We start from the raw sequence: 16,469 nt of genomic DNA on the forward strand, positions 1-16,469 counted from the left end.
TCAGATTAGAGCCATATTGGAGACTAGGTATCTTCCACCCCACTACCTCTATCAGATTAGAGCCATAATGGAGACTAGGTATCTTCCACCCCACTACCACTATCAGATTAGAGCCATAATGGAGACTAGATATCTACCACCCCACTACCACTATCAGATTAGAGCCACAATGGAGACTAGGTATCTACCTCCCCTCTACCACTACCAGATTAGAGCCATAATGGAGACTAGGTATCTACCACCCCACTACCACTATCAGATTAGAGCCATAGGGGCACTAGGCATCTACCACCACACTACCACTATCAGATTAGAACCATAAGGGCACTAGGCATCTACCACCCCGCTACCACTATCAGATTACAGCCATAAGGGTACTAGACTTCTACCACCCCACTACCACTATCAGATTAGAGCCATAATGGAGACTAGGTATCTACCACCCCACTACTTCTATCAGATTAGAGCCATAATGGAGACTAGGTATCTACCACCCCACTCCCACTATCAGATTAGAGCCATAAGGGCACTTGGCATCTACCACCACACTACCACTATCAGATTAGAGCCATAAGGGCACTAGGCATTTACCATCTACCAGATTAGAGCCATAATGGAGACTAGGTATCTACCACCCCACTCCCACTATCAGATTAGAGCCATAATGGAGACTAGGTATCTCCCACCCGACTACCACTACCAGATTAGAGCCATAAGGGCACTAGACATCTAACATTCCACTACTACTACCAGATTAGAGCCTAAAACGGAGACTAGACATCTACCACCCAACTACCTTTATAAGATTAGAGCCATAATGGAGACTTGGTATCTAACAGCACACTACCACTACCATATTTGAGCCAAGATGGAGACTAGGTATCTACCACCCCACTACCACTATCAGATAAGAGCCATAAGGGCACTAGGCATCTACCACCCCACTTACACTATCAGATTAAAGCCATAAGGGCACTAGGCATTTACCATCTACCAAATTAGAGCCATAATGGAGACTAGGTATCTACCACCCCACTCCCACTATCAGATTAGAGCCATAATGGAGACTAGGTATCTACCACCCCACTCCCACTATCAGATTAGAGCCATAAGGGCACTTGGTATCTACCACCACACTACCACTATCAGATTAGAGCCATAAGGGCACTAGGCATTTACCATCTACCAAATTAGAGCCATAATGGAGACTAGGTATCTACCACCCCACTCCCACTATCAGATTAGAGCCATAATGGAGACTAGGTATCTACCACCCCACTACCACTACCAGATTAGAGCCATAAGGGCACTAGACATCTAACACCCCACTACTACTACCAGATTAGAGCCTAAAACGGAGACTAGACATCTACCACCCAACAACCTTTATAAGATTAGAGCCATAATGGAGACTTGGTATCTACCAGCACACTACCACTACCAGATTAGAGCCAAGATGGAGACTAGGTATATACCACCCCACTACCACTATTGGATTAGAGCCATAAGGGCACTAGGCATCTCCCATCACACTTCCACTATCAGATTAGAGCCATAAGGGCACTAGGCATCTACCACCCCGCTACCACTATCAGATTAGAGCAATAAGGGCACTAGACATCTACCACCCGACTACCACTATCAGATTAGAGCCATAATGGAGACTAGGTATCTACCACCCCACTACCACTATCAGATTAGAGCCATAATGGAGACTAGGTATCTACCACCCCACTACCACTATCAGATTAGAGCCATATTGGAGACTAGGTATCTTCCACCCCACTACCACTACCAGCTTAGAGCCATAATGGAGACTTGGTATCTAACAGCACACTACCACTACCATATTTGAGCCAAGATGGAGACTAGGTATCTACCACCCCACTACCACTATCAGATAAGAGCCATAAGGGCACTAGGCATCTACCACCCCACTTACACTATCAGATTAAAGCCATAAGGGCACTAGGCATTTACCATCTACCAAATTAGAGCCATAATGGAGACTAGGTATCTACCACCCCACTCCCACTATCAGATTAGAGCCATAATGGAGACTAGGTATCTACCACCCCACTCCCACTATCAGATTAGAGCCATAAGGGCACTTGGTATCTACCACCACACTACCACTATCAGATTAGAGCCATAAGGGCACTAGGCATTTACCATCTACCAAATTAGAGCCATAATGGAGACTAGGTATCTACCACCCCACTCCCACTATCAGATTAGAGCCATAATGGAGACTAGGTATCTACCACCCCACTACCACTACCAGATTAGAGCCATAAGGGCACTAGACATCTAACACCCCACTACTACTACCAGATTAGAGCCTAAAACGGAGACTAGACATCTACCACCCAACAACCTTTATAAGATTAGAGCCATAATGGAGACTTGGTATCTACCAGCACACTACCACTACCAGATTAGAGCCAAGATGGAGACTAGGTATATACCACCCCACTACCACTATTGGATTAGAGCCATAAGGGCACTAGGCATCTCCCATCACACTTCCACTATCAGATTAGAGCCATAAGGGCACTAGGCATCTACCACCCCGCTACCACTATCAGATTAGAGCCATAATGGAGACTAGGTATCTACCACCCCACTACCACTATCAGATTAGAGCCATAATGGAGACTAGGTATCTACCACCCCACTACCACTATCAGATTAGAGCCATATTGGAGACTAGGTATCTTCCACCCCACTACCACTACCAGCTTAGAGCCATAATGGAGACTAGGTATCTACCACCCCACTACCTCTATCAGATTAGAGCCATAATGGAGACTAGGTATCTTCCACCCCACTACCACTATCAGATTAGAGCCATAATGGAGACTAGATATCTACCACCCCACTACCACTATCAGATTAGAGCCACAATGGAGACTAGGTATCTACCTCCCCTCTACCACTACCAGATTAGAGCCATAATGGAGACTAGGTATCTACCACCCCACTACCACTATCAGATTAGAGCCATAATGGAGACTAGGTATCTACCACCCCACTACCACTATCAGATTAGAGCCATATTGGAGACTAGGTATCTTCCACCCCACTACCACTACCAGCTTAGAGCCATAATGGAGACTAGGTATCTACCACCCCACTACCTCTATCAGATTAGAGCCATAATGGAGACTAGGTATCTTCCACCCCACTACCACTATCAGATTAGAGCCATAATGGAGACTAGATATCTACCACCCCACTACCACTATCAGATTAGAGCCACAATGGAGACTAGGTATCTACCTCCCCTCTACCACTACCAGATTAGAGCCATAATGGAGACTAGGTATCTACCACCCCACTACCACTATCAGATTAGAGCCATAGGGGCACTAGGCATCTACCACCACACTACCACTATCAGATTAGAACCATAAGGGCACTAGGCATCTACCACCCCGCTACCACTATCAGATTACAGCCATAAGGGCACTAGACATCTACCACCCCACTACCACTATCAGATTAGAGCCATAATGGAGACTAGGTATCTACCACCCCACTACTTCTATCAGATTAGAGCCATAATGGAGACTAGGTATCTACCACCCCACTCCCACTATCAGATTAGAGCCATAAGGGCACTTGGCATCTACCACCACACTACCACTATCAGATTAGAGCCATAAGGGCACTAGGCATTTACCATCTACCAGATTAGAGCCATAATGGAGACTAGGTATCTACCACCCCACTCCCACTATCAGATTAGAGCCATAATGGAGACTAGGTATCTCCCACCCGACTACCACTACCAGATTAGAGCCATAAGGGCACTAGACATCTAACATTCCACTACTACTACCAGATTAGAGCCTAAAACGGAGACTAGACATCTACCACCCAACTACCTTTATAAGATTAGAGCCATAATGGAGACTTGGTATCTACCAGCACACTACCACTACCATATTTGAGCCAAGATGGAGACTAGGTATCTACCACCCCACTACCACTATCAGATAAGAGCCATAAGGGCACTAGGCATCTACCACCCCACTTACACTATCAGATTAAAGCCATAAGGGCACTAGGCTTCTACCACCCCACTACCACTATCAGATTAGAGCCATAAAGGCACTAGGCATCTACCTTCCCACTACAACTATCAGATTAGAGCCATAATGGAGACTAGGTATCTACCACCCCACTTCCACTATCAGATTAGAGCCATAATGCAGACTAGGTATCTACCACCCCGCTACCACTACCAGATTAGAGCCATAATGGAGACTAGGTATCTACCACCACACTACCACTATCAGATTAGAGCCATAGGGGCACTAGGCATCTACCACCACACTACCACTATCAGATTAGAACCATAAGGGCACTAGACATCTACCACCCGACTACCACTATCAGATTAGAGCCATAATGGAGACTAGGTATCTACCACCCCACTACCTCTATCAGATTAGAGCCATAATGGAGACTAGGTATCTACCACCCCACTACCACTATCAGATTAGAGCCATAATGGAGACTAGGTATCTACCACCCCACTACCTCTATCAGATTAGAGCCATAAGGGCACTTGGCATCTACCACCACACTACCACTGTCAGATTAGAGCCATAATGGAGACTAGGTATCTACCACCCCACTCCCACTATCAGATTAGAGCCATAATGGAGACTAGGTATCTACCACCCCACTCCCACTATCAGATTAGAGCCATAATGGAGACTATGTATCTACCACCCCACTACCACTACCAGATTAGAGCCATAAGCGCACTAGACATCTAACACCCGACTACTACTACCAGATTAGAGCCTAAAACGGAGACTAGACATCTACCACCCCACTACCTTTATAAGATTAGAGCCATAATAGAGATTTGGTATCTACCAGCACACTACCACTACCAGATTAGAGCCATAAGGGCACTTGGCATCTACCACCACACTACCACTATCAGATTAGAGCCATAATGGAGACTAGGTATCTACCACCCCACTACCTCTATCAGATTAGAGCCATAATGGAGACTAGGTATCTACCACCCCACTACCACTATCAGATTAGAGCCATAATGGAGACTAGGTATCTACCACCCCACTACCTCTATCAGATTAGAGCCATAAGGGCACTTGGCATCTACCACCACACTACCACTGTCAGATTAGAGCCATAATGGAGACTAGGTATCTACCACCCCACTACCACTATCAGATTAGAGCCATATTGGAGACTAGGTATCTTCCACCCCACTACCACTACCAGCTTAGAGCCATAATGGAGACTAGGTATCTACCACCCCACTACCTCTATCAGATTAGAGCCATAATGGAGACTAGGTATCTTCCACCCCACTACCACTATCAGATTAGAGCCATAATGGAGACTAGATATCTACCACCCCACTACCACTATCAGATTAGAGCCACAATGGAGACTAGGTATCTACCTCCCCTCTACCACTACCAGATTAGAGCCATAATGGAGACTAGGTATCTACCACCCCACTACCACTATCAGATTAGAGCCATAGGGGCACTAGGCATCTACCACCCCACTACCACTATCAGATTAGAACCATAAGGGCACTAGGCATCTACCACCCCGCTACCACTATCAGATTACAGCCATAAGGGCACTAGACATCTACCACCCCACTACCACTATCAGATTAGAGCCATAATGGAGACTAGGTATCTACCACCCCACTACTTCTATCAGATTAGAGCCATAATGGAGACTAGGTATCTACCACCCCACTCCCACTATCAGATTAGAGCCATAAGGGCACTTGGCATCTACCACCACACTACCACTATCAGATTAGAGCCATAAGGGCACTAGGCATTTACCATCTACCAGATTAGAGCCATAATGGAGACTAGGTATCTACCACCCCACTCCCACTATCAGATTAGAGCCATAATGGAGACTAGGTATCTCCCACCCGACTACCACTACCAGATTAGAGCCATAAGGGCACTAGACATCTAACATTCCACTACTACTACCAGATTAGAGCCTAAAACGGAGACTAGACATCTACCACCCAACTACCTTTATAAGATTAGAGCCATAATGGAGACTTGGTATCTACCAGCACACTACCACTACCATATTTGAGCCAAGATGGAGACTAGGTATCTACCACCCCACTACCACTATCAGATAAGAGCCATAAGGGCACTAGGCATCTACCACCCCACTTACACTATCAGATTAAAGCCATAAGGGCACTAGGCTTCTACCACCCCACTACCACTATCAGATTAGAGCCATAAAGGCACTAGGCATCTACCTTCCCACTACAACTATCAGATTAGAGCCATAATGGAGACTAGGTATCTACCACCCCACTTCCACTATCAGATTAGAGCCATAATGCAGACTAGGTATCTACCACCCCGCTACCACTACCAGATTAGAGCCATAATGGAGACTAGGTATCTACCACCACACTACCACTATCAGATTAGAGCCATAGGGGCACTAGGCATCTACCACCACACTACCACTATCAGATTAGAACCATAAGGGCACTAGACATCTACCACCCGACTACCACTATCAGATTAGAGCCATAATGGAGACTAGGTATCTACCACCCCACTACCTCTATCAGATTAGAGCCATAATGGAGACTAGGTATCTACCACCCCACTACCACTATCAGATTAGAGCCATAATGGAGACTAGGTATCTACCACCCCACTACCTCTATCAGATTAGAGCCATAAACCACTGTCAGATTAGAGCCATAATGGAGACTAGGTATCTACCACCCCACTCCCACTATCAGATTAGAGCCATAATGGAGACTAGGTATCTACCACCCCACTCCCACTATCAGATTAGAGCCATAATGGAGACTAGGTATCTACCACCCCACTACCACTACCAGATTAGAGCCATAAGGGCACTAGACATCTAACACCCCACTACTACTACCAGATTAGAGCCTAAAACGGAGACTAGACATCTACCACCCCACTACCTTTATAAGATTAGAGCCATAATAGAGATTTGGTATCTACCAGCACACTACCACTACCAGATTAGAGCCATAAGGGCACTTGGCATCTACCACCACACTACCACTATCAGATTAGAGCCATAATGGAGACTAGGTATCTACCACCCCACTACCTCTATCAGATTAGAGCCATAATGGAGACTAGGTATCTACCACCCCACTACCACTATCAGATTAGAGCCATAATGGAGACTAGGTATCTACCACCCCACTACCTCTATCAGATTAGAGCCATAAGGGCACTTGGCATCTACCACCACACTACCACTGTCAGATTAGAGCCATAATGGAGACTAGGTATCTACCACCCCACTACCTCTATCAGATTAGAGCCATAATGGAGACTAGGTATCTACCACCCCACTCCCACTATCAGATTAGAGCCATAATGGAGACTATGTATCTACCACCCCACTACCACTACCAGATTAGAGCCATAAGGGCACTAGACATCTAACACCCGACTACTACTACCAGATTAGAGCCTAAAACGGAGACTAGACATCTACCACCCCACTACCTTTATAAGATTAGAGCCATAATAGAGATTTGGTATCTACCAGCACACTACCACTACCAGATTAGAGCCATAAGGGCACTTGGCATCTACCACCACTCTACCACTGTCAGATTAGAGCCATAATGGAGACTAGGTATCTACCACCCCACTACCACTATCAGATTAGAGCCATAAGGGCAGTAGGCATCTACCACCCCACTACCTCTATCAGATTAGAGCCGTAATGGAGACTAGGTATCTACCAGCACAATACCACTACCAGATTAGAGCCATAATGGAGACTAGGTATCTACCACCCCACTACCACTATCAGATTAGAGCCATAATGGAGACTAGGTATCTACCACCCCACTACCACATTAGAGCCATAATGGAGACTAGGTATCTACCACCCCACTACCTCTATCAGATTAGAGCCATAAGGGCACTTGGCATCTACCACCACACTACCACTGTCAGATTAGAGCCATAATGGAGACTAGGTATCTACCACCCCACTACCACTATCAGATTAGAGCCATAAGGGCACAATACATCTACCACCCCACTACCACTATCAGATTAGAGCCATAAGGGCACTAGGCATCTACCACCCCACTACCACTATCAGATTAGAGCCATAATGGAGACTAGGTATCTACCACCCCACTACTACTACCAGATTAGAGCCATAAGGGAGACTAGTCATTTACCACCCCACTACCTCTATCAGATTAGAGCCATAATGGAGACTTGGTATCTACCAGCACACTACCACTACCAGATTAGAGCCATAATGGAGACTAGGTATCTACCACCCCACTCCGTCTATCAGATTAGAGCCATAATGGAGACTATGTATCTACCACCCCACTACCACTACCAGATTAGAGCCATAAGGGCACTAGACATCTAACACCCGACTACTACTACCAGATTAGAGCCTAAAACGGAGACTAGACATCTACCACCCCACTACCACTACCAGATTAGAGCCATACTGGAGACTAGGTATCTACCACCCCACTACCACTATCAGATTAGAGCCATAATGGAGACTAGGTATCTACCCCACTACCACTATCAGATTAGAGCCATAAGGGCAGTAGGCATCTACCACCTCACTACTTCTATCAGATTAGAGCCATAATGGAGACTAGGTATCTACAACCCCACTCCCATGATCAGATTAGAGCCATAATGGAGACTAGGTATCTACCACCCCACTACCACTACCAGATTAGAGCCATAAGGGCACTAGACATCTAACACCCCACTACTACTACCAGATTAGAGCCTAAAACGGAGACTAGACATCTACCACCCCAATACCTCTATCAGATTAGAGCCATAATGGAGACTAGGTATCTACCAGCACACTACCACTACCAGATTAAAGCCATAATGGAGACTAGGTATCTACCACCCCATTACCACTATCAGATTAGAGCCATAATGGAGACTAGGTATCTACCACCCCACTACCACTATCAGATTAGAGCCATAATGGAGACTAGGTATCTACCACCCCACTACTACTACCAGATTAGAGCCATAAGGGAGACTAGTCATTTACCATCCCACTACCTCTATCAGATTAGAGCCATAATGGAGACTTGGTATCTACCAGCACACTACCACTACCAGATTAGAGCCATAATGGAGACTAGGTATCTACCACCCCACTACCACTATCAGATTAGAGCCATAATGGAGACTAGGTATCTACCACCCCACTACCACTATCAGATTAGAGCCATAAAGGCACTAGGCATCTACCACCCCACTACCACTATCAGATTAGAGCCATAATGGAGACTAGGTATCTACCACCCCACTACTTCTATCAGATTAGAGCCATAATGGAGACTAGGTATCTACCACCCCACTCCCATTATCAGATTAGAGCCATAATGGAGACTAGGTATCTACCACCCCACTACCACTACCAGATTAGAGCCATAAGGGCACTAGACATCTAACACCCCACTACTACTACCAGATTAGAGCCTAAAACGGAGACTAGACATCTACCACCCCACTACCTCTACCAGATTAGAGCCATAAAGGAGACTAGGTATCTACCAGCACAATACCACTACCAGATTAGAGCCATAATGGAGACTAGGTATCTACCACCCCACTACCACTATCAGATTAGAGCCATAATGGAGACTAGGTATCTACCACCCCACTACCACTATCAGATTAGAGCCATAATGGAAACTAGGTATCTTCCACCCCACTACCACTACCATATTAGAGCCAAGATGGAGACTAGGTATCTACCACCCCACTACCACTATCAGATAAGAGCCATAAGGGCACTAGGCATCTACCACCCCACTTACACTATCAGATTAGAGCCATAATGGAGACTAGGTATCTACCCCACTACCACTATCAGATTAGAGCCATAAGGGCAGTAGGCATCTACCACCCCACTACTTCTATCAGATTAGAGCCATAATGGAGACTAGGTATCTACAACCCCACTCCCATGATCAGATTAGAGCCATAATGGAGACTAGGTATCTACCACCCCACTACCACTACCAGATTAGAGCCATAAGGGCACTAGACATCTAACACCCCACTACTACTACCAGATTAGAGCCTAAAACGGAGACTAGACATCTACCACCCCAATACCTCTATCAGATTAGAGCCATAATGGAGACTAGGTATCTACCAGCACACTACCACTACCAGATTAAAGCCATAATGGAGACTAGGTATCTACCACCCCATTACCACTATCAGATTAGAGCCATAATGGAGACTAGGTATCTACCACCCCACTACCACTATCAGATTAGAGCCATAATGGAGACTAGGTATCTACCACCCCACTACTACTACCAGATTAGAGCCATAAGGGAGACTAGTCATTTACCATCCCACTACCTCTATCAGATTAGAGCCATAATGGAGACTTGGTATCTACCAGCACACTACCACTACCAGATTAGAGCCATAATGGAGACTAGGTATCTACCACCCCACTACCACTATCAGATTAGAGCCATAATGGAGACTAGGTATCTACCACCCCACTACCACTATCAGATTAGAGCCATAAAGGCACTAGGCATCTACCACCCCACTACCACTATCAGATTAGAGCCATAATGGAGACTAGGTATCTACCACCCCACTACTTCTATCAGATTAGAGCCATAATGGAGACTAGGTATCTACCACCCCACTCCCATTATCAGATTAGAGCCATAATGGAGACTAGGTATCTACCACCCCACTACCACTACCAGATTAGAGCCATAAGGGCACTAGACATCTACCACCCCACTACTACTACCAGATTAGAGCCTAAAACGGAGACTAGACATCTACCACCCCACTACCTCTACCAGATTAGAGCCATAAAGGAGACTAGGTATCTACCAGCACAATACCACTACCAGATTAGAGCCATAATGGAGACTAGGTATCTACCACCCCACTACCACTATCAGATTAGAGCCATAATGGAGACTAGGTATCTACCACCCCACTACCACTATCAGATTAGAGCCATAATGGAAACTAGGTATCTTCCACCCCACTACCACTACCATATTAGAGCCAAGATGGAGACTAGGTATCTACCACCCCACTACCACTATCAGATAAGAGCCATAAGGGCACTAGGCATCTACCACCCCACTTACACTATCAGATTAAAGCCATAAGGGCACTAGGCATCTACCACCCCACTACCACTATCAGATTAGAGCCATAAAGGCACTAGGCATCTACATTCCCACTACAACTATCAGATTAGAGCCATAATGGAGACTAGGTATCTACCACCCCACTTCCACTATCAGATTAGAGCCATAATGCAGACTAGGTATCTACCACCCCTCTACCACTACCAGATTAGAGCCATAATGGAGACTAGGTATCTACCACCACACTACCACTATCAGATTAGAGCCATAGGGGCACTAGGCATCTACCACCACACTACCACTATCAGATTAGAACCATAAGGGCACTAGGCATCTACCACCCCGCTACCACTATCACATTAGCGCCATAATGGAGACTAGGTATCTACCACCTCACTCCCACTATCAGATTAGAGCCATAAGGGCACTTGGCATCTACCACCACACTACCACTATCAGATTAGAGCAATAAGGGCACTAGACATCTACCACCCGACTACCACTATCAGATTAGAGCCATAATGGAGACTAGGTATCTACCACCCCACTACCTCTATCAGATTAGAGCCATAATGGAGACTAGGTATCTACCACCCCACTACCACTATCAGATTAGAGCCATAATGGAGACTAGGTATCTACCACCCCACTACCACTATCAGATTAGAGCCATATTGGAGACTAGGTATCTTCCACCCCACTACCACTACCAGCTTAGAGCCATAATGGAGACTAGGTATCTACCACCCCACTACTACTACCAGATTAGAGCCATAAGGGAGACTAGTCATTTACCATCCCACTACCTCTATCAGATTAGAGCCATAATGGAGACTTGGTATCTACCAGCACACTACCACTACCAGATTAGAGCCATAATGGAGACTAGGTATCTACCACCCCACTACCACTATCAGATTAGAGCCATAATGGAGACTAGGTATCTACCACCCCACTACCACTATCAGATTAGAGCCATAAAGGCACTAGGCATCTACCACCCCACTACCACTATCAGATTAGAGCCATAATGGAGACTAGGTATCTACCACCCCACTACTTCTATCAGATTAGAGCCATAATGGAGACTAGGTATCTACCACCCCACTCCCATTATCAGATTAGAGCCATAATGGAGACTATGTATCTACCACCCCACTACCACTACCAGATTAGAGCCATAAGGGCACTAGACATCTAACACCCCACTACTACTACCAGATTAGACCCTAAAACGGAGACTAGACATCTACCACCCCACTACCTCTATCAGATTAGAGCCATAAAGGAGACTAGGTATCTACCAGCACAATACCACTACCAGATTAGAGCCATAATGGAGACTAGGTATCTACCACCCCACTACCACTATCAGATTAGAGCCATAATGGAGACTAGGTATCTACCACCCCACTACCACTATCAGATTAGAGCCATAATGGAAACTAGGTATCTTCCACCCCACTACCACTACCATATTAGAGCCAAGATGGAGACTAGGTATCTACCACCCCACTACCACTATCAGATAAGAGCCATAAGGGCACTAGGCATCTACCACCCCACTTACACTATCAGATTAAAGCCATAAGGGCACTAGGCATCTACCACCCCACTACCACTATCAGATTAGAGCCATAAAGGCACTAGGCATCTACATTCCCACTACAACTATCAGATTAGAGCCATAATGGAGACTAGGTATCTACCACCCCACTTCCACTATCAGATTAGAGCCATAATGCAGACTAGGTATCTACCACCCCTCTACCACTACCAGATTAGAGCCATAATGGAGACTAGGTATCTACCACCAAACTACCACTATCAGATTAGAGCCATAGGGGCACTAGGCATCTACCACCACACTACCACTATCAGATTAGAACCATAAGGGCACTAGGCATCTACCACCCCGCTACCACTATCACATTAGCGCCATAATGGAGACTAGGTATCTACCACCTCACTCCCACTATCAGATTAGAGCCATAAGGGCACTTGGCATCTACCACCACACTACCACTATCAGATTAGAGCAATAAGGGCACTAGACATCTACCACCCGACTACCACTATCAGATTAGAGCCATAATGGAGACTAGGTATCTACCACCCCACTACCTCTATCAGATTAGAGCCATAATGGAGACTAGGTATCTTCCACCCCACTACCACTATCAGATTAGAGCCATAATGGAGACTAGATATCTACCACCCCACTACCACTATCAGATTACAGCCATAATGGAGACTAGATATCTACCACCCCACTACCACTATCAGATTACAGCCACAATGGAGACTAGGTATCTACCACCCCTCTACCACTACCAGATTAGAGCCATAATGGAGACTAGGTATCTACCACCCCACTACCACTATCAGATTAGAGCCATAGGGGCACTAGGCATCTACCACCACACTACCACTATCAGATTAGAACCATAAGGGCACTAGGCATCTACCAACCCGCTACCACTATCAGATTACAGCCATAAGGGCACTAGACATCTACCACCCCACTACCACTATCAGATTAGAGCCATAATGGAGACTAGGTATCTACCACCCCACTACTTCTATCAGATTAGAGCCATAATGGAGACTAGGTATCTACCACCCCACTCCCACTATCAGATTAGAGCCATAAGGACACTAGGCATTTACCATCTACCAGATTAGAGCCATAATGGAGACTAGGTATCTACCACCCCACTCCCACTATCAGATTAGAGCCATAATGGAGACTAGGTATCTCCCACCCGTCTACCACTACCAGATTAGAGCCATAAGGGCACTAGACATCTAACACCCCACTACTACTACCAGATTAGAGCCTAAAACGGAGACTAGACATCTACCACCCAACTACCTTAATAAGATTACAGCCATAATGGAGACTTGGTATCTACCAGCACACTACAACTACCAGATTAGAGCCAAAATGGAGACTAGGTATCTACCACCCCACTACCACTATTAGATTAGAGCCATAAGGGCACTAGGCATCTACCACCACACTACCACTATCAGATTAGAGCCATAAGGGCACTAGGCATCTACCACCCCGCTACCACTATCAGATTAGAGCAATAAGGGCACTAGACATCTACCACCCCACTACCACTATCAGATTAGAGCCACAATGGAGACTAGGTATCTACCACCCCACTACCTCTATCAGATTAGAGCCAAAATGGAGACTAGTTATCTACCACCCCACTACCACCATCAGATTAGAGCCATAAGGGCACTAGGCATCTACCACCCCACTACCACTATCAGATTAGAGCCATAAAGGCACTAGGAATCTACCACCCCACTACCACTATCAGATTAGAGCCATACTGGAGACTAGGTATCTACCACCCCACTACCACTATCAGATTAGAGCCATAAGGGCACTAGGCATCTACCACCCCACTATCATTATAAGATTAGAGCCATAATGGAGACTAGGTATCTACCACCCCACTACCACTACCAGAATAGAGCCATAAGGGCTCTAGACATCTAACACCCCACTACTACTACCAGATTAGAGCCTAAAACGGAGACTAGACATCTACCACCCCACTACCACTATCAAATTAGAGCCATAATGGAGACTAGGTATCTACCACCCCACTACCACTATCAGATTAGAGCCATAAGGGCACAATACATCTACCACCCCACTACCACTATCAGATTAGAGCCATAAGGGCACTAGGCATCTACCACCCCACTACCACTATCAGATTAGAGCCATAATGGAGACTAGGTATCTACCACCCCACTACTACTACCAGATTAGAGCCATAAGGGAGACTAGTCATTTACCACCCCACTACCTCTATCAGATTAGAGCCATAATGGAGACTTGGTATCTACCAGCACACTACCACTACCAGATTAGAGCCATAATGGAGACTAGGTATCTACCACCCCACTACCACTATCAGATTAGAGCCATAATGGAGACTAGGTATCTACCACCCCACTACCACTATCAGATTAGAGCCATAAAGGCACTAGGCATCTACCACCCCACTACTACTACCAGATTAGAGCCTAAAAAGGAGACTAGACATCTACCACCCCACTACCTCTATCAGATTAGAGCCATAATGGAGTCTAGGTATCTACCAGCACAATACCACTACCAGATTAGAGCCATAATGGAGACTAGCTATCTACCACCCCACTACCTCTATCAGATTAGAGCCATAAGGGCACTTGGCATCTACCACCACACTACCACTGTCAGATTAGAGCCATAATGGAGACTAGGTATCTACCACCCCACTACCTCTATCAGATTAGAGCCATAATGGAGACTAGGTATCTACCACCCCACTCCCACTATCAGATTAGAGCCATAATGGAGACTATGTATCTACCACCCCACTACCACTACCAGATTAGAGCCATAAGGGCACTAGACATCTAACACCCGACTACTACTACCAGATTAGAGCCTAAAACGGAGACTAGACATCTACCACCCCACTACCTTTATAAGATTAGAGCCATAATAGAGACTTGGTATCTACCAGCACACTACCACTACCAGATTAGAGCCATACTGGAGACTAGGTATCTACCACCCCACTACCACTATCAGATTAGAGCCATAATGGAGACTAGGTATCTACCCCACTACCACTATCAGATTAGAGCCATAATGGAGACTAGGTATCTACCCCCCCACTACCTCTATCATATTAGAGCCATAAGGGCACTTGGCATCTACCACCACTCTACCACTGTCAGATTAGAGCCATAAGGGCACTAGGCATCTACCACCCCACTACCACTATCAGATTAGAGCCAAAATGGAGACTAGGTATCTACCACCCCACTACCACTATCAGATTAGAGCCATAAGGGCAGTAGGCATCTACCACCCCACTACTTCTATCAGATTAGAGCCATAATGGAGACTAGGTATCTACCACCCCACTACCACTATCAAATTAGAGCCATAATGGAGACTAGGTATCTACCACCCCACTACCACTATCAGATTAGAGCCATAAGGGCACAATACATCTACCACCCCACTACCACTATCAGATTAGAGCCATAAGGGCACTAGGCATCTACCACCCCACTACCACTATCAGATTAGAGCCATAATGGAGACTAGGTATCTACCACCCCACTACTACTACCAGATTAGAGCCATAAGGGAGACTAGTCATTTACCACCCCACTACCTCTATCAGATTAGAGCCATAATGGAGACTTGGTATCTACCAGCACACTACCACTA

Source organism: Salvelinus alpinus, chromosome 10, assembly GCF_045679555.1.
Source record: "Salvelinus alpinus chromosome 10, SLU_Salpinus.1, whole genome shotgun sequence".
NCBI lineage: Eukaryota > Metazoa > Chordata > Actinopteri > Salmoniformes > Salmonidae > Salvelinus > Salvelinus alpinus.